The sequence below is a fragment of the Pongo abelii genome, chromosome 2 (genome assembly GCF_028885655.2).
Source record: "Pongo abelii isolate AG06213 chromosome 2, NHGRI_mPonAbe1-v2.0_pri, whole genome shotgun sequence".
In the NCBI taxonomy this organism is placed as follows: domain Eukaryota; kingdom Metazoa; phylum Chordata; class Mammalia; order Primates; family Hominidae; genus Pongo; species Pongo abelii.
In genome coordinates, this window is record NC_085928.1 from 189,915,145 (window position 1) to 189,935,563 (window position 20,419).

The 20,419-nt window shown below is 39.2% G+C and overlaps 1 protein-coding gene across 6 annotated transcripts in view; it reads right to left on the bottom strand.

Annotated features, from left to right (window-relative positions):
* The window catches only part of PEX5L (peroxisomal biogenesis factor 5 like), a 243,904-nt gene that overhangs the window by 127,707 nt on the left and 95,778 nt on the right, over positions 1 to 20,419 (bottom strand). The gene's annotated exons all lie outside the window — the stretch shown is intronic.

The window sequence follows — 20,419 nt, forward strand, 5'->3', positions numbered from 1 at the left end:
AGATAAACACCTCTTCCTTTATTTAAATGTGCCAGGAAGATAGCTTTCTCCTGATTGTCCAGTGCTGCTTTTAGAATTTGAGTGCTTCCTTTTCTTTCTTTTTTTTTTTTTTAGAAGGAGTCTTGCTCTGTTGCCCAGGCTGGAGTACAGTGGCGCGGTCTCGGCTCACCGCAACCTCTGCCTCCTGAGTTCAAGCAATTCTCCCACCTCAGCCTCCCCAGTAGCTGGGATTACAGGCATGGGCCACCATGCCTGGCTGTCTACTTTTTTGTATTTTTAGTAGAGATGGGGTCTCACCATGTTGACCAGGCTGGTTTCGAACTCCTGGTCTCAAGTGATCTGCCCACTTCGGCCTCCCAAAGTGCTGGGATTACAGCCGTGAGCCACTGTGCCCACCCTTTTCTTAATTCTCATATCATATGTCTGTTTGAAGGACAAAATATTCACTGAAACTATTATAAGCTGTGATCAGAATGTTATTCAACTAATTTAAAAATCTTCATAATTCATGTAGAAAGATCAGCCTTGCCCTTCATGAAAAAGAATTTCATATTCATTTCATAGAAAATGAATTATGTAATTGGGAATTTTAATATTTTGGATATTTGCTTTAAATTCTCTGTGAGTCAGTCTGTTCAAAAACCTGAAGTAGGCAAGGCGCAGTGGCTCACGCCTGTAATCCCAGCACTTTGGGAGGCCGAGGCAGGCGGATGACGAGGTCAGGAGATCAAGACCATCCTGGCTAACACGGTGAAAACCTGTCTCTACTAAAAATACAAAAAAATTAGTCGGGCGTGGTGGCGGGCACCTGAGGCTGGCTACTCGGTGCCTACTCGGCTACTAGGCGGGCTACTCGGGAGGCTGAAGCAGGAGAATGGCGTGAACCTGGGAGGCGGAGCTTGCAGTGAGTCGAGATCGCGCCACTGCACTCCAGCCTGGGCGACAGAGCGAGACTCCATCTCAAAAAAAAAAAAAAAAAAAAAAAAAAAAAGCCCTCAAGTGAATTCTTGATTATTCCAATAAAGGGAGAATTGGCATAAATATTTATCCAGTGAGACTGGGTTCAAGTTCTTCCAAAGAACACTGGGGAAATTACCATTTGTAGAAGTGTAGCAGAGTGCAGCGTTTCTCAAAGTGCAGCACCTGCATCGGCAGCCTCAGCATCAGCATCATGGGGGAACTTGTTAGACATGCAAATTCTTGTAGCCCACTCTCAAACCATTAAATTAGAAACTGGGGTGAAGCTATCAAGCTGTGTTTCAATAACCCCTTCAAGTGATTCTATGCAAGCTAACGTTTGAAAATCACGGGCATAACGCTTAAGATCATGGTTTTGAAATCACTCAGATCAAAATTGAACTCCTAGCTCTCCCACTTAGTAGCAGTATGACTATAGATAATTTCTTTATGTCTCTATTTTCTCATCTGTAATATGAGCACAGTAATAACTGTCTAACTTCTAAGTCTGACATAAGAACTAGATGAAGCAATGCTTATAAAGTAAGCACAGTAAGTGTTTAAAAAGTATTAGCAGTTATTTTTAATGACGTTTTAGCTGAGTTTCATCTACGCGACTGGACTAACAAGAGTTATTGACCTTGTTTACTTGCAGGAAAAAATGGAACTAAATTTATCTCCAATAAGGTGAAATCATGTTTACATCGGCAGTGAATATCAAAACCTACTCAGGCATCAGAGTGAGCAATGTACTTCAAAGACTTAGAAAAACCTCAAAATTAAGATATATAATCAAGAGATATCCTTCAGCTGCCACACTGGGAACACTGAGTTGAAAAGCCGCTCTCAGACTAGGTCTTCAGGCTTCAATATTGGGGATAGGTTTGACCTAGGCCACTTCTGTGACCTTTGCCTGGGACTTGAGAAGAGATTTTGTTGCTTTGCTAGCTCAGCTGATACTTGTCTCCTTAGGGCTCTTTATCTGAACCTTTCCTAAGACACCGATCATCTCTGCCATGTACTGTAGTTATTTATGGGCATGCCATTACTCCCCAGCTAGATGCCACCTTCTTAGGACGGGGTCCAAAGCAGAGTCATCTTCATATCTCCCTCTCTCCTATCATCAGTGTTGAGTCCCTGGGAGAGGATTGATGTTTTTGGAATGAATAAACGAGTGAAAGCATGTTTTTAAACCTAAACGCAAAGCTGAAATAATTTAATTCATACTCTTACCACAGCAAACACTCATGGTAAGAAGAGAGACAAGCTGTCTTTTCCAAAAGTGAAATTTGATCCTTATCATGACCTAGAAAGGCAATGGAAGCAAGTGGATTTCACCTCCTAAATTGGCAAATTGCATGTGCTGTTCTTATTAAGCCCTGAGCCATTTCAGGCCAGGACCGTGGAAATATACTTACCTGCATTTCCACGATCCTAATAATCTCTTAGGACCATGGAAAAATACTTACCTGCAAAAAGGATGGCATTTCCTTGCCTCCTTGTACCTTAAATGTATTAACAGAGTCAACAGAAATCACATTAATTTTTATATTTTAGGGTATAGAGCAGTATGTTGCACATAAGAGATAATTTTTTTGAGTAAATGAATTTTAAAAAAGTACTGCAAAGCGCTTAACTTGGCAAAGTAAGAAGAAAGCAATCAAGCAAATATAATAAGATTATTTATTTATCACTTTCATCTTAGATTCTAGACATTTCAGCTCTCTTTCTTACCCAAGTTGGAAGGCTGTGTGCAGAATCTGAGAGGTAAGAATTAGAAGGTCCTAAGGAGGAAAGAGTTCACATCAGAAACTCATCTTCCCTTTCCCAGGGAGGTTGCTCAGAGGCCAGTGGAAGTGCCTTGCTTAAAAAGTTTCTACTGGCAGCACAGTGTGTTTTCAATAATAATTCTGGTCACTCTTTAAACTCTGCCTAATGTTATTTTTCTTAATTTAATTTTTTGAGTAGGTGTTACATTGATAGCGTTCAAAAATTTTAAAAAGGCATCCAGTAGAAAATCTTCCTCACGCCCCTACTCCCCATCTGCCTAGCTCACCCGTCCATCATGCCCTGTCCATAAGCACTGTGGTTAGTTTTTTTATGTGTCCTTCCAGAGTTTCTTTATGTCCATGCAAGTGAGCACAGATACTACACATATTTTTATCCTATCCTTCTAATGATAAGAAGTAACATACTGTACCAATTATTGTATACTTTGCCTTTATTACTGGATACATCTTAAAGATTTTCCTACATCAGTGCATAAAGAATTTATTTTTGTTATATCTGCATAATAATATTCAGTTATAAGAATATATTTACTTTATTGATGACAATTTAGATTATTTCCTATTTTGACACGGAATCATTGCTGTAATAAATAATTTTGTAAATAGTGCTATATATTATGAAGGAATGGTTTTAACTCGCTATCTCTAAATTTAGGAAAATTAACTCGATATTAGGCAGAACAAAGAAAAATGATACCAATATTCTATGCCAGTATTAATGTTTCAATTACTTGATTTAATTATTCTATCTAATACTCTGCCCAAATCTTCTTATTCACATACTTAATATACCACAACATACAAGCACAGGTAAAATTATTAGAGAAAATGTCAGCATCACAAGGTTTCTGATGGACCATATTGAAACTCTGTGTGCTACTTACTCCACACATAGCTTTACTCTTGATTTAAAACCAATCTCCCCCCTCCAAATGTTTCTCCTGAGTCTTCCAATATTTCTGTTTTTGGCACTAATATTCACTCAATTGCTCAAGTCAAAAAGCCTGGCAATTATCCCAAGTTCTCTTTTTTCCTCACCTGCAATATCCAATCCATCAGCAGAGTCAATAAATCTTGAATGGGACCACTTCTCGCCACCACCACTGCTGCTACCCTGCCCTCATCTCTCACCTGGACTCCTGAGCTGGTCCTCTTGCTGCTGGACTGTTTCCAACTGACCCCACAGTGCTCTCCTTAACAACCAGAGAAAAAGGCAAATCCGATTACATCAGTGTCCTCGGACCAGCCAGCCAAGCAAGATTGGATCCTACTTTCTCATTCATCCTGGAGTCAGAACCTCCTCCTGCCCAGCCACACTTGCTGTTCTTGGAACTTACTAAGGCTTGTTCCCACCTCAAAGCTTTGCAGTTGCTGTCACTTCTGCCTTCCACCAGAACTCCTCAGCCCCTTTTCATATTCAGGTCTCAATTCAAGCATCACCTCCTCAGACGAGCCTCCTGATTACATCATCCAAAATAGGCCCTCCTTCGCTTTATCTTGTGCTAATTCTGTTCAAAGTCCCTCCATCCCTTTATCTCGTGCTAATTCTGTGCAAAGGACTTATTGCCAATTATGGGTATTTTTCTATGTTTGCTGTTGTCTCTCCAACTAGAATGAGTCTGTTCAGGAAACCCTGGGCTTTCTCCACAACTGCCACATTCACAACATTTAGAGTAATGCCTGCCACATGGTAGGTGTTCAACAAATATCTGTGAAATGAATGAGTAGATACAAAATAAAATATTGTTTAACTGTGTAAACTTTCTGCGTAATTTTGGAAGTGGCTTCAACTCATAGAAATGGTCACCATCCAAAACAATTTTTATGATTTCTGGGTAATGCCCCATTTTAGTGTGTTTAGGAAAAAAGTAATGGTGTGGACTTAGGCAGATCTGGGTCTTAGTTTTGAATATATATGTCCTTGGAAATTTTAAGCAAATTGCTTAAACTCTCTGTAGGTTAGTTTTCTCAGTTACAAAATGAAAGTTTGTATTTTGTGAGCTCAAATTATATTTTAATTATCTATTAATTAAACAAGTATTTATTGAGCATGTAGTATGTCCTAGGCATTTGAGATCATTGGTGAACAAGACCGATGCCATCACTGTAAGCTTATAGCTTAGTAAAGGAGTCAGGTTCTTCCAAATGGTGAAACGTGTGATAAAGAGAGGCACATGGCACAATGGAGCACAGACAGGGACCCTGACTAAATGTAGGCTGTCAGGGTAAAGACAGAGGCTTGTGGCTTGAGATCTGAAAGATAGTTCTGATTAACTAGGCACAGAGGGGTTGGGAGTCCTGCCAGTGTAAGGGGAGAGGCATGTTCTAAGAAGGGAAACAGGCCAGTGTGGCTGCCTGCAGAGAGTGATAGGGAGAGGTAGGCAGGGGCTAGACTGTGTCACTCAAAGAGTGGTATGTGGACCGTGAACTATTTGCTACCCTACTGGGGATAAGGCAAGCATAAAAATTGGAAGTCTACATTGCAGAAATTTTTAAAGCCATTTCACAAAGTAATTTTATGTTTGTTAAACTAATAATAAAATTGGGCTTGCATTTTGTGTGACTTTTTTGATTTCATTTATTTGAAAAATTAATTGTTATTGTCTTTATAAAATCATCAATCTGCAAGGAATTGGACATTAAAAAAAAAAAAACAAACAAAACCTGCTCTTCGCCATCGTTTGTGTAACCTTGTGAGCTAAGTTAAAGATTTTGGTTTTCATCTTGTGAGAAATAGTGTAAACTGTACCAAATACTCACGTCACTAGCACACTAGTTTGCAGTTTAAATGGGGGAAAAGTTTTAGCCAATAATTTTCTTTTTTATTGTACTAGTTTATTTAACCCAATATATCAAAAATTATCATTTCAATATGTGATCATACAATATTATTAATGAAGTATATATTTCTGGGACTAAATTTTTCAAAGTCACCCTGTATGTTAAGCTTCCAGCACATCCCAATTCAGGCAATGCATTTGAATGCACAGGTCTTGTTTCCCCACTTTTATTTATGTTAAGGTTGATCAGTGGGTCCAGGTACTATCTGCCTGTTCCTTTCATATAATTGTTTAACATTTGCCAACAATTCTCTTCACTTCAGTAATAGTTGAGTAAAACCAGTTTGCACGCACTTACAGGAAGCCAGATTGTGAGCCTTTGGGTGGGCTTATATGCTCCTGCATCACCAGAGCCTACTTTAGTACAGAGAGAAGCTCAATAATATTTGCTGGATTAAATTACAACTGTAATTCAGAATAGCCATTCTCAACATTTTCAGCCTGTGACCCAACTTGGAACACCTGTACCCATCCCTTTTGGAGGAGGTTCCAGGAGACAAAGAGCCATTTACAAATGGCTGAGGGTGGGGACTGAAACAGTGCTAGGGCCTCTTGGGGACACACACCCTTCCTTCCCAGCCTAAGCTTCAAACAATGTGTCGAGGGGCCTTTAAAAACCATTTACAACAAATGGTGGGTAGGGAGGGGACAGCATTTAAACAGTTGTGTATCCGAGTTACAATCTCAACTCTCCAACTGATTCTGGATTGAATTTTAAGCATTTTCCATCATTTCCTGCAAGCAACCATCAGTTACCACCGGCAGCACAGTTCTGTGTTAGATCTAAAACTCAGTGATTCTTATAAAAACCCAGCAGTCCCTTTTGATGTGACAGAGAAAAATTGAGGGCAAAGACCTAGAGTTGGCTTATACTCCTTCCATTTTATCACATAAAGAACAAAACTACTGGAGCACAAGCCCCAGTTTTTGCTGAAGGCAATTAAATCCTAACCCACTCCAGCAAAATCATCAAGATCCAGGCTTGAAGCCCCTCCATGCCATTACCTTTCCATACATTCTCCTTAGTATGATGACTGAAATTTGTAAACAGCTGTCCCTGTCATTAGTGTGAGTTACTGAGAGTCCAGCTGTAATTCTATTCTTCTTTTCTAACTCTGTTAAGTTAGATCCAAAAAGGGAAACGTGTCAGGCCAGTAGGGCTCACATGATAATGACTTATTCCATCAAGTCTCAATAATCTTCTAATGGAGAAAAGTACTGGCAAGGATTACCCAAACCAAGGGATAATCCTAAGTGACATTTAGGATTTAGAAACCCTGATTTTTTTTTTTAAAGGATTAGCTCTAGCCTCCTAAACAGTTAAAAATCAGGTTGCTTCCCTAGCTGACAGCAGGGGGCAGCAGATCAGAGTCAGTTCTGGGCAAGTGGTTTCAAGGATGGAAAATCTGTGATGGAAAAATCCTCAAAGTACTTAAATCTAAATATAGAAAACCTCAAAGTCGATTCCTCATTTAAAATTTATTTGACAAAAGAGGAGAGCTAAGTATAAAGAATTTTGCGTTTATTTTCAGTCCATATTCTATATTACATTTATTTTACAGTTCATATTGCATTAGTTTGCATCTTGTGAAGTTGCCATTTTTTTTTTTTTTGGTAAGTCAGAAGCTGTTAAATATTGGTAATTTCATAGGATCAAACCTTATAGTTTGGAGCAGAATTTAGATATAGAACTACTCTTTAAGTATACACAAAGAACAGGCACGTGTTTGCATTTAGCAACCGCTCCTGGTTCAGAGAGATGATTATGAGTCCCTGTGGACGTTAAGATCAGTTCCTGCCTAATGTCCCTGCCCCTGCCTTTTCCTGCTCCCCAAAACTGGGATCATGGATAACCTTCAACTCCCATGACATCTTTTCCCAAACCAATCACATCTCCAGTGTCAGTCACTCTGTCCCCACCCACGTTTTTTAAATCTGTCCCGGTGACCTGCGTAGACCTATCTTGCTCTTTCTGGTTCTCTTGTTGTTTATCAGACCGGGACATAGCTGGGGCTAAAACCACGGGCTTCCACATATTCCCCTTCCTTTCACACTCCCAATTTTGAAAACAAGGTTTTTATGTCTGAGTTGCCAAGCCTGAGTGAGTTCTTGGTCTGTTTTGTAAGTATTTTTCAAAGTGTGGTTCCTGGACCAGAAGCATCAATATCACCTAGGAACCTTTTTGAAAACAAATTCTTCGGCCTCACTCAAACCTACTGAATCAGACATTCTAGATGTGGGAGTCTAGCAATATGAGCTTTAACAAGCTGTTCTGGTGATTCTGATGCATGCAGAAGTTTGATAATAACTGCACTAGGTCATAAAACTGTGTTTCTCTTTTGATTTTTGTTTTCTGTTATCAACTGCTTTGTATACCTTATTCTTTTTTCTGGACAGTGTCTAACTTCCTTTCCAGAGGCTTAAGGTTCAGCTTAATCCTAGATTAGTAGCTTCACTCCTGTTATATATGGAATAACTTCCTAGTAGCAAAATTCCAACTTCCTGGGATGCTAATATCACCCAGTCTGGCTTCTGCAATGCTAGCCTCTGCCCACATTCTGGAATCCATGAAACTGGCCACTGGCGTCAGTACAACTGAAGTTTGTGGTGCTCCGTGAATACGGTGCTTTGCCTACCGACAGGAATCTCTTATTGATTGGCACTACCCCTGAGACTTGTCCTGTACTATGTCTGGTCTTTCTCTAACTTACTAGGACAAAATAACCATGTTTGGGCTTTAAATACGCCTCACGCTTTCCTGGTTGTTGAAATCATATTTGAGCAGTTAAAATAAGAGGAAATGTTAGGATCTGTCATTCAAAGTGGATAATTTTACTCTAAAAAAGGTCCAGATATTTGGTGCTTTTTCTAAAGACATTTTATGCTTGCTTAAACCTTTCATCATTTTTATCTCTGTAGCAACATGGAGGTAAAGGAAAATGCCATCTCATACAAATGTAAATTTTGAGAAAGAAACGGTACTATTTAAGCACAGTTTTCTTTCAGACAATCCCTGTTTGCTTATTTGTCCATTTCTCCACTGGATATTGAGTTCCTTGAGGAAGGAAGTATTTGTCCTGTTCAGCCTTGTATTTCCAGCAGTAGCCTATAAGACAGTACATACCTAAGAAATGTTTAAGAAATGAATAAATTAAAAAACACACACACATACACAAACCCACTCACATACAGAAATAAATGATACATTTCTCCAACTTGTCTAGATTATTAAATGTTTTTCAAATAAAAAATGAATTCATTGCATTTGACCAAGATTTAAGCTGAGTGTCTATTGTTGTGTTCAAGATAGAAGGCTAGAGTCGAATTGGTGCCAGGATTGGGACCTCTGTCAGTAATGGACCTGGCAAAGCTACTGTCCTAAGAATGCAGATCATCATCACATCTCAGGCGGCAAAGGCCTCAGAGGACATCTATTCAATCCATTCCACTTTTTTTGAAGGAGGAAATTGAGGACCACAGAGGTGAAGTCGATTTCATAAGGTCACTGAATTGGTCGGGGGCAGCCTTGGAACAGAGAGCCCAGGATTCCTGACTTTTAATCTCTTCACAGTCTGCTTTTGAAATAGCTTTTTGCAATTATTTATAATGATAGAACCACATTGGAAAGTTTGACTTTTTCCCAAATACTTTTTTCAAGATTATAAATATCTTAGAAAAATGACAAGATGCCTGAAGCCGTATGTTCTGATGTATTTAAATTATTCTTATCTGTTTCTTTTAAGAGAAACTTGCTATAATTTTTTTTCTAAGGAGGTTCAAAGAGGCAATGTTTCCAAGCTTATAAATGAAAAATTCATTGGATACAGCATAGCCCAATTAACTCAAATGTTAACCAGAGGGTTCCTGAGATGATCAGTTAAGTTCACATGTATCTAAACTCAATTTTCTTTAACTTCATTTATAATGAAAGAAATAGAAATCAAAACGAGTTATCAATTTTTGTCTATCAGATTGGCAAAGATTAAAAAGTGTGACAGTGTTTTTGGAGGGCAGTTTGCTGATGGAACCAAACTTCTAAATGCATATGGCTTTCTATCACTAATTTCACTGCTAGTTATTTCTATTAGTGATAAAATTAGAAATGTGCAAATATTTCCATATACAAGGATATGTTTATCCTAATCTCATTTAGAGTTATAAAAACTAGAAGCAACATACCTGTCTATAAATAGGTAACATATCATGTACATTATAACCCAGTAAACAAAACATTATGCAGCTATTTAAAAAGATAAATTATATTTATATTTACTGAGACTGGAAGATCTCCAGGACATAGGGAGGGGGGAAAAATAGGGTTCAAAACCTCAGGTATAGTATAGTCCTTTTTACATAAAGTTGTGTGTGTGTGTGTGTGCGCGTGTGTGATTATAGAGAAATATATGTAAGAATGCCTTTTAAAATATTGACAGCAATTACCTACGGTGAATTTGAGCTGCTTTTTATTTTGCTGTTTACATTTGCTTGAGTTTCATATATGAACAGGGATAAGCTTTAAAATTAGACCAAAAAAGTCCCAAACAAAACAACCCTACCTCCCCAAAAAAGATCTATCTTCATGTTTTAAGCAAAGTAAAGGTAAATAATGTTTTAGTATTGCCAAATTCTGCTTCATGATATTCTGTGGAATGAGTACTAGGCAAATGCATATAAGACATTTCAAAAGCCACAAGAGATAGGATTTCAAATATTATTTGATTTGATTCTTATTTAAAATTGGAAAAATAAAAGTTAATTTAAGTTCTATTCATGTTCTTAACTTTTTTAAAGATATCTTTGATGAAGTAATTCATGATCCCAGACTTTAAAAAATTGATAATTATTTAAATTGACAAAAATTGCATATATTTATCATGTACAATATGATGTTTTGAAATATGCATGCATTGTGGAATAGCTTCATTAAGTTAGTTAACATATGCATTACCTCATATATTAGCATTTTTGTGGTTAGAACACTTAAAAATCTACTCTCTTAGAGATTTTTGAGAATACAATACATTGTTGTAACTATAGTCCTCATGGTGTACAATAGATCTCTTGATCTCCTGAATAACTGAAACTTTGTATCCTCTGACCAACATATCCCCAACTCCTCCCAGCCCACACCCCTAGCCTCTGGTAACTACCATGCTGCTCTCTGCTTCTATGAGTTCAATTTTTTTAGATTCCACATGTAAGTGAGAGCACATGGTATTTGCCTTTCTGCACCTGGCCTATTTCAGTTAACATAATGAATGACCCCTGACTTTGATCCACACATATCTTGAATTGTTTTTAGCACCGATGGCTGCTCTGGACCATGTGTGTTTGTCCTGCCCATGTACCCAAGCGACTCTTGTTACCAGGAAATCGACAGCCAGTCATGGAAATGATTATGGCCACCTGCTGCGTAAGTGCTATATGCACATGTGCCTTCTGTGCCAAAGCTATCATCCACAGCACCAGCTCATGCTGCTAATGCTGGCATTTTCCAGGGAAGCTTGTCCTAGATGAGGTGACTGGAGATAATGGAGCCATATACAATTCTCTTTTTTTCTGAGAAAACTAATTTCAATACCAGTGAAATTTCTATTGCTAAAAAGCAAGCACTTTAACTGAATTTTTAAAATTCTAAAAGAAATTGGAAACTAGTCTGAAAATTGGAACTAGGAACATTGATGAAATACAAATGGAATTTTAACTGTTCTGGGTAGTTACATCAAAAGTCTTTACTTTTCCTCCTCCTGTTTCAAGGTTCAGCAAGGAAGCCAGTGTTTTTGGTGACAAGTGAGCGATGGGGAGAGAGGCAGGAGCTCCATTAACATTTGTTGAATGAAGGAAGTTTCACTTTAAATTAAAATTTTGCAAGCATCGGGCTCACCTGAAGAGCCTCACCCTCAGAGATTCTGATTCAGTAGGCCTTTGCAGAGTCCCCAAATTTGCTTGTAGGTGGTGCTGATCTGCTGGTCTTAGGACCACCTTGAGTAGCACTGCTTTAGATTGCAGTCTGTTCCCTATGTTTGAATTGTGACCCACTCTGACATGCCTGATGGCAGAACACTTCTCTAGCTGGGAAGGTTGTTCCAGGACTCAGAAGACCCAATGGGACACAAAAGAAGAAACGGATATCCTCTCTGACAAGCCAGGCAGATCTGCCGAATTTGGCTTGGCGACTGATGAGCAGAGCAAATGCTCCGGCCAGCTTGCTATTACGTCCAGCCTGCACCAGCTCTATCCAGATCAAGCAGGTTGGCATACAATTCATGCATATGAATAGCTGCTACTCTGGAGGATATCTTATATGTATTTTCATAGAGTAAAATTCACATTTACATATAGCACATTTCTGCACAAGTGGATATGGCAAGATCTATGTATACATATGGAAGGAAGGAAGATTGGAAAGATTATGTGTACTGAACCAGGGATTAAGCTAAATGTCTGTTGAGTAAACCAGGCTATTTAGGGAAAAGAAATGGTAGTGAGAACTATCATTTATGAAGCCTCTGTTATGTACCATGCACTAAGAACATTCATGCACATTGTCTCAATTAATCCTTAGCGCAAATGACATGATAAGGTGGACACTGTGAATCTTATTTTGTGGGTGAGGTCTCTGAGTCTCAGAGGTTAAACAACTTGCCTAGTAAAAAATGAAATTACAGAATGGCAAACCTGGAATTTGAATTCAGTTATTGTTTTCAAAGTCTATACTCTCTCCACTTTATTTCCATTGACCTAACATCAAGCAAATAAAAATTATCTAACCAGAAAATATTATTATGAATCTAATATCAATTTGTATTCCCTATACCATTTATTACTCTCCTTGTTTGGGTTTTTGCTGAACACACAAAAGGGCTCAATACTAATACTCTAATTGTTTGGAAACTATCATCTCAAAAATATTGATTTCCTTATGTGGTAGCATTTGACTGCATTAATGTATTTTAAAAAGCATTTTCTTTTTACTAGTTCAGTATCATAAATTAGAGAGTCACTGTGTTTATGTGCCTTCCTGTTATAAATGGTCAGATGTCAATATTAAAGCATTTTGGATAGTAAAGGACCTGATTTTGGCAGAAATAACTTGGCCATGAATAAACCCAGAAGTGAAACCAAGCTTACGAAGGCCTGTATGATCTTTTTATTATATGAGAATTAAAAAAAAAAGAGTTGCACCCAGTATAGTGGCAAAGGGGCAGAGGGGCAGACTTCTTCGAGTCCTGACTTACAATATGAAACATGATGCTACCCTAGTCACAAAAATGATACTTTTGAATAATTTATAATAACACGGGAAAATGATACTGTGTAATGCTATGTAAAAAAGTTTCAGAATTAAAGTGTACATGCAGTGTGACTTCAATGAAAGAAAACCATATATACATAGAAAAAAAGATTTGTAGGAGCTACAACAAAATAGTAGAAATGACTATTGTGGGATGTTTGCTTTCTTTTCAAAACTTGTAAGTATTTTCCTGTTGCTTATTTTCTACCATGAGCGTATATATTTCTGTTATTTATTTTCTACCATTAGCATCTGGGCCACTGGGGCCTCCACCCCATGTGGGATGTGCTTTTGGGTTATTTCCACTTTCTTTTCAAAACTTGTATTTTTCTGTTGTTTATTTTCTACTATGCGCATATATCACTTTAATAATGAGAAATACATGTTATTTAGAGTTAACCTAGTAATTCTTTTTCTATCTATAAAAATTTGCAAGTAGTCACAGTTATTTTGGTAGTTGCATGGTTTGAGTGTCCCCACCAAAACTCACATTGGAACCTTAATTCCCAGGGCAGCAATGTTGCAGGTGGAACTTTTAAGAGGTGGAGCCTGATGGGAGGCATCTGGACTATGGGGCCTCCACCATCATGGGGAGCTTGATGCTATTCTTGTGATAGTGAATTCTCACACATGGGACTGGATTAGTTAGTGTAAGAATGGGTTGCTATAAAGTGAAGTTCCTCCTCATTTTGGCTCTTTCTTTTTTTTGGCATACCCACTTTCCCTTCTGCTTCTCTGCCAGCTGCATGAGGCCCTCACCAGAAGCTGAGCAGATGCCAGCACCACGTTTCTTGGACTTCCCAGCCACCAGAGTTGTAAGCCAAATAACTCTCTTTTCTTTATAAATTATCCAGTCTCAGGTATCTTGTTATAGCAACACAAAACGAATCAAGACAGTAGCTGTCATGGCAGTCCACTGTATGTTGTATGTGTGTTTCTGTCTGTGTGGGTAAGAAGGAGATGGGGATAGGGTAGTGAGAGTGGTGGAGTTGAGCCAAATGATTCCTTATTGATTATATTTTTCTCCTGTCATTATTTTCAAGGGTTCTGGAATCAGGTTCATATGCTGGCAATGTACTTTATTTTTCAAGATGCAATATACTAATATATGTCAGATGGGATTCATCTATGTATTTGAACATGTGGAAGAGAAAGGAATAAAAGAAATTTCTACATATGTAAGAGAAAACCTATCTCTTGGATTCTTAGAAAATAAAGTGAGTTAATAAACCCAGGAAAATAGTGCCTGGCATTTAGGAAATGTTAGCTATTATTATTTCATCAAAAGGAGCTGCTTTTAATTTTAAACTTAAGCTCTGGGTCTCATGATTTTCTCCTTTATGTTGGTTCTGAGTAACTTAATTCTGCCCTGTTAACTTTCCAGATAAACCTTCAATTTGTAAAGGAAGCTGAGTTCTGAAAAAATGAGGCCTTTGCTAGAAGGGCTGGACATAATTATGTGTAGGTACCCTAGAGAGGAGGGACAGGGTGCCATGTACCTCTCCAAGAGCCTAGTCACCAAGGAGAAGAGTCAAGCAGAGCAGGGATTTATGGGGTTCTTGAGCCACCAGCCTTTCTCTGTTGCGCTGTCTTTAGCATCACCTTCAAAAGCTTAACCCTTTACTCCATGGCTATCACCACTATCTTCAGCTCTGAGATTTAGGCTGGGCTTTCTGAAAAGTAAGCGGAATACACTTGACAGCTTACAGGATAGCATGAGTAACCTTTGCTACTCGTTTATATTCTAGGTGTATAAAACTATTACTAAACTGAGTGAGGTTGGTGAATTATCTTGTACTAAAACAGAATCAATGGGGTATTAGAGTAGCGTAATCAGTCAATACGTTTATTGTGCCCCTCATATATATATATGTATATATATATACACATATGTGTATACACATATACACATATATATATACACATATGTGTATACACATATACACATATACACATATATACACATATATACATATATGTATATATACACACATATATACACATATATGTATATATACACACATATATATACATATATATGTATATATACATATACAAGGTGCTAAAAGAAATAAGAACAAATGTATATAATTAGAGCCTACCCTTAAGGAGCTTCAGGCCATCTTGTGTGATGGAGTTTACCATGTTACAAAAGTAAAAAGTTCATATTGTTTTATATTTAGGGAACTGCAGATGAAATCCAAACAAAGTGTGGAGTCTAGTTAATAGTAAGTACCAAAGGACCAAGGTTGGTTCATTAGTTGTAACAAATGTACCATAGTAATGTAAGATGCTAACAGTAGGAGAGACAGCATGCGGGGTACATGGGAACTCTGTGTATTATCTGTGTACTTTTCTGTAAATCTAAAACTACTCCAAAATTTAAAAAAAAAGTTTATTGAAAAAAACAGCCTCTGTGAAGCAGACATTTTTGCCTGCAAGCACACTTATCATCTTTCAACTCTGGCCTCCTTTCATGTAACCATAATAATATAATGACCAATCATCTTAATTTTATTTCTCCAGGAAAGACCAGTGTGTTCCCTAGTTCCAACTACACAGAACCTAGGCTTTGGGTTTTCCCTTGCAGTGTATATAGGACATATGTGGCCTGATGAGGTAGAAGTCAGGTCAGCTCTTTGGCTTGGGGAAAGCAGAATGTCCTAATTCTTTCTGAGTACCTGGTTGTAAGGATTTGGTAACTCTGGAACCTTAGTTCAAGAGTTTTGGTATTATTTGTTAGGACTACCCAATATTAACCAGGTTTTGTGCAAGTGGGACAGAAAAGAGGCAGAGAAATGTTTCTCCTGTGTGAAATGATAATGTTATCTCCTCTTTGGGCTTCAGTTTCCTCATCTGGAAAGTGGGGTGGGATCCACCAGTTCTAGCATTGCTTGGCAGCACCACCTCTACCATCTCCACTTCTACTTCCAGCATTTCCATCGACTCCACCACCTCCTCCATCTCTACCTCCACCACCACTGTCACCACTACCTTCACCACCTCCAACATCACTCTCACTAACACCGTATAATTATGGAACCAAAAGGCATACTAAATATAAAAAGGGATTCTGATGAAGTAAACATCCTAAAGGTAAACTCTGCAGAGGTGAACATACAAAATGGGGCACACTCTCTCAAATGGAGATTCATAGAGATAAAATTGCTCATGTCATCTAGGCAAGAAATTCTTCCTTTCATCTATTAAAATTGGGCTGGTGGATCACCCTTTTTCCCACTAGGTTCAATGGAGTTGAGATGCTAACAAAGGCACCCTGTCCATTACTAACTTATATACATGAGAGGTTAGAAGGTATTTAATCTGTTAATCCCTTCAAAATTGTGCATCTGCACAAAAGGCCTTGAAATCTGGTTACTCTGGAGATTTAACAAGAGCTGTCTAGTATAATCAGATCAGCATGATGAATACAAACCTCTAAACTATCATTTAAGACTATGGTGGGCAAGGGAAATAGCGTGTTTATAAAACTATCTGCATCCATCCACCGGGGTTGGCATTATAAGGTTCATTAACATATCCACACAAAATAAGAGCTTATGGGAAAAATACCACAGAGGAACACAATGAAAAAGATAACTATTTTAAGTGAGGCAAAGGAACTCTCAACATAGACATGCCTCAAGGAGAGGATGTGAATGTTGGCTAAAACGTGTAAATTCCTTTCTTAAAGTGTTCCAAATTTATGGATGACATTGCTTCATTTTGGAAACTGACTTTGGGGCACGCTGCATTTTGTAAATGCTTTAAGACCTGCAGCTGCTGCTTCCTGCAGGGTGTGAGACCAATGCTGGATTGTCTTAAGCCATTAGACCCCAGTCTTAAATCTCTTCTGGAGTTCAGTGCACCGTCACTTATTGCATTAGAGGTTAAGTTCCGAGGCAGCAATTGTCAGAAGTATTTTCTTCACAAGAAGCATAAAACACGAGCCCTGAAAGGATGACCTGGTCTAGTAAATGGCTCAGGGGCTGGGAAAAGACTGCATCGTGCTGCTGAAACTCTGCCTCACAAATTTATGCCATTTGAATTCCTTTGGGAAATTCACTGCACCTAAAAATTACACTTCAGTATCCTTGTCCTGAAAATTAGACTTTCTACATGATCTTTACTTTTGATTGAGTAGGCATCCTTTGAAATGAAGATGCTTACTGAAGAAACCAGGAGTCATCAGCTCTGAAAAACAGGATTGATACCTCTTATAAGAAAGTGTTGGTAAAGTCTTCTTAAAATTCTCACTCCAGTGGCTCTCAAAGTATGGTTCCTAGACCAGAAGCACCCACATACCACGATAACTTGTCAGAAACGCAATTTCTCTACTGAATCTAAAACTCTAGGGGGTGGGCTCTGTAATTTGTATTGATGGCTATTCTTGAAGCCTTAAACTAAAGCAAGATGTTCAGAGGGTTCAGAAGAGAGGAAATAAAATAATAGGTCTTGGGAATTAAAGCTTCAAAGGAAGTCTGAAGCAAGTGAAAACTGGGCTTTAGGGGTAATGTATGTGTTAACTACAGATACATAGACTTCTGGGCCCAGAGAACTTAGAACATATAGCCCAGTTAGGCCCCTCATTTACAAAGGGGCAAAGTCAAATGATTTGGCAATTCACATTCCTAGACTTCTTCATTACCTAGAGCCAAGTGCCTCAATTAGCATGTTCATTAGCCATAAAGAGGTTATAGCTGTGCACTCAGGCCCCCCACTGAGTGAGCAGACAGGTGTGAATTGCCAGGTCCCCTTGGTGAGTGTCCTGAGAAAAGCAGGTCTGGTGGTGTACATCATGCAAAGTTGGAAGACATGAACCCAGAGGAAAAAATGAGTTGGTATCATTTTGATCAACTTATGGTCCTATAAATGAGGGTGGATAAAAATAAAAGGAAAGTTATATGATGACAGCCAAATAGTTCTCCATGAGCACATCCTAGAAATGCTGACATAGGGGCTCCTCAGCATTACATGAGGTGCAAATTTTTAATTTATTTTTTTACCAGAATTTCAGGAAGAGGGATGGACTATGTGCTGGTTCTTGTTGGGTACTAGTCAGTGCGGGTGACCTGATTATGCTTCCTAGGGACTGTGTGCAGAGGGAACAGTCAGACACAAGGGGCCTGGACTTTGCAGACAGGCAAGTGGGCATGGCAGCATGGCATGGATGAGGAAGGGGTGGATGAGAATGAAGCTTGGAGGAGAGGAATGGGTAAAGAGAAAGAAAGAGAGGGAGAGGTGGGAAGAGAGAGAGAAAGCTGGGAAGAGAAAGAAAGAGGTGGTGAGAGAGAGAGAAGAGTGAGACTGAATTGAGCAGTTACTGTGTGTGTGTGTGTGGGGTGGTGCGGAGAAGTTTAATGAGATGGAAAGAGACCTACAGAAGGCTTTTGAGAGACTTTCTGCATGAAGTGCTATGGGATCCCCTTAGCTGCCACTATCAGGAAACTTCATTAATGGCCTACAGTTTCTTCAAAGCTTATGCCATCTGGCTACTGCTTCTTTGAAATGGTACTGCACGAAGACAGAACCATGTGGGGCTCCAGTTATACACTGGATATAGAATACTCTATACAGTATTAATTTCACTCTAAAGGAACGGCAACCCATGCTCCACTTTTGCTCTGCCTGTATATTTAGAGCAAGACGTAACTCCTTAAGAACAACATGGATCCAATCCTCAGAGGCCTAATTTAGAGAAATGTCTCTTTCATTTATTGAAGCTTAAATAATACATTGGTACAATAGTGTGAACTTACCATTTTAGTCCAAAATAAGGATCTTCCAGCACGAAAAGAGAAATAAGTGGCCTTTTACAACGTTGAGAGGTTTTAAAAATGTAAGAAACAGGAGGGGAAGAGTCTTGAGCAACCTCTTTTTCCCCAAATCATTTAATGAGTGCTTAACGTGTGCCAGGCATTATGGTAGGCCGGAGGTAGAAAAGATGAATAAGATATAACCAGTGGTCTTTTACTTTCAAGAAGATTGAAATGTAACAGTAGTGGCAGACACAATGGATAAAATACAGTGCAAATAATAGCAAGTGATAGAAGTATGCGAAGGGTGGGGCACAAGATTAGAGCCATTTATTGTGTGCCAAGCTCTATTGTAAACATTTTAAAATTTGTTTATTTTATTGTGTTAAAATATACATAACATACATTTATCATTTTGCCGATTTAAACATGTACAGTTCATCGGCATTTATACGTTCACATTGTGAACGTATAAATTCCCAACTGGAATTCTGCAGCCATTAAACAAGAACTCTTGCCCTTCCCCTCAGCTCAAAAGCCTCTATTTTTCCTTTTGCGTCTGCCTTATTTCATTTACCATGATATTATAGTAACCATTCAACATTCGGTACTTCATATAATTCTCAAAATAACTCTATCAGGTTGGTGGCATTTCCCCCATTTCACAGATGAAGGGACTGAGAATCAGAGAAGGTATTTGTTCAAAAGTCACAGTCAATAAATAGCATAGTGTGAATTTGAACGCCAGTCTGTGCGATGCCAAAATCCAAGCTCCTACCCGCAACATGGATTAACCTGGTAGAAAAGAGTGAGTAGAAAACTTTCCAACACAGCTCATACTAGTTATAAGAATAGAATATTTCTCACTTTGAAAATGAGATTATTTGGCCGGGCCCAGTTGTTCACGCTTGTAATCCCAGCATTTTGTGAGGCAGAGGCGGGCGGATCATGAGGTCAGGAGTTCGAGACCAGCCTGGTCAACACAGTGAAAACCCGTCTCTACTAAAAATACAAAAATTAGCCAGGCGTGGTGGCGGGCGCCTGTAATCCCAGCTACTTGGGAGGCTGAGGCAGGAGAATCGCTTGAACCCGGGAGGCAGAGGTTGCGGTAAGCCCAGATCGCACCACTGCAGTCCAACCTGGGCGACAGAGGGAGACTCCTCAAAAAAAAAAAAAAAAAAAAAAAAAGAAGAAGAAAAGAAGATTATCAGCTTTTCAAAGAAAAGGTTGATTGGAGGAAGAGGATCTGGATTTAAGGTTCACTCTGCTTTTTACCACTGGTGGAAAAGCTGTTGCCGTCTGTATGTACTTCTAGTCTATTGAACCCTCCCAGAAACTGGTCTCCGGACTGAAATTAATTGTGACAGCCCTTTCTGCATCTTCTCCCAAGAAGCCTGGGCCTCATTTCTTCTCCGAGGGCTCCTTTTCGTGGCTGCTATTTCTGATGCTTTGTTTTGGAGCACTTTGCACCTGGAGCCTGAGGAGGGCCACTCCGAACCCGATGTCCCTCTCGCGGCTGTTCTGGCGTGGGATGTGTCCGCAGTTGCCAGAGCAATGACAACACTGCGGGACCGCGGAGGCGGCTGGGCGGGGCCGGAGCCTGTGACCGCGCCCGCTGCGCGCATGCCCAAGGCCCCGGCGCTTCTGCAGGGCTGTGGCACCCGCGGGCACTCGGAGGCGCGGAATCTCTTTTATCTTGAATTCACTGGTCCTCACCTCCCTCCCACTGCACCCGGATTCCCTCTCTCGACCCAGGCGCATGAGACGGATGGTTTCTTCCCA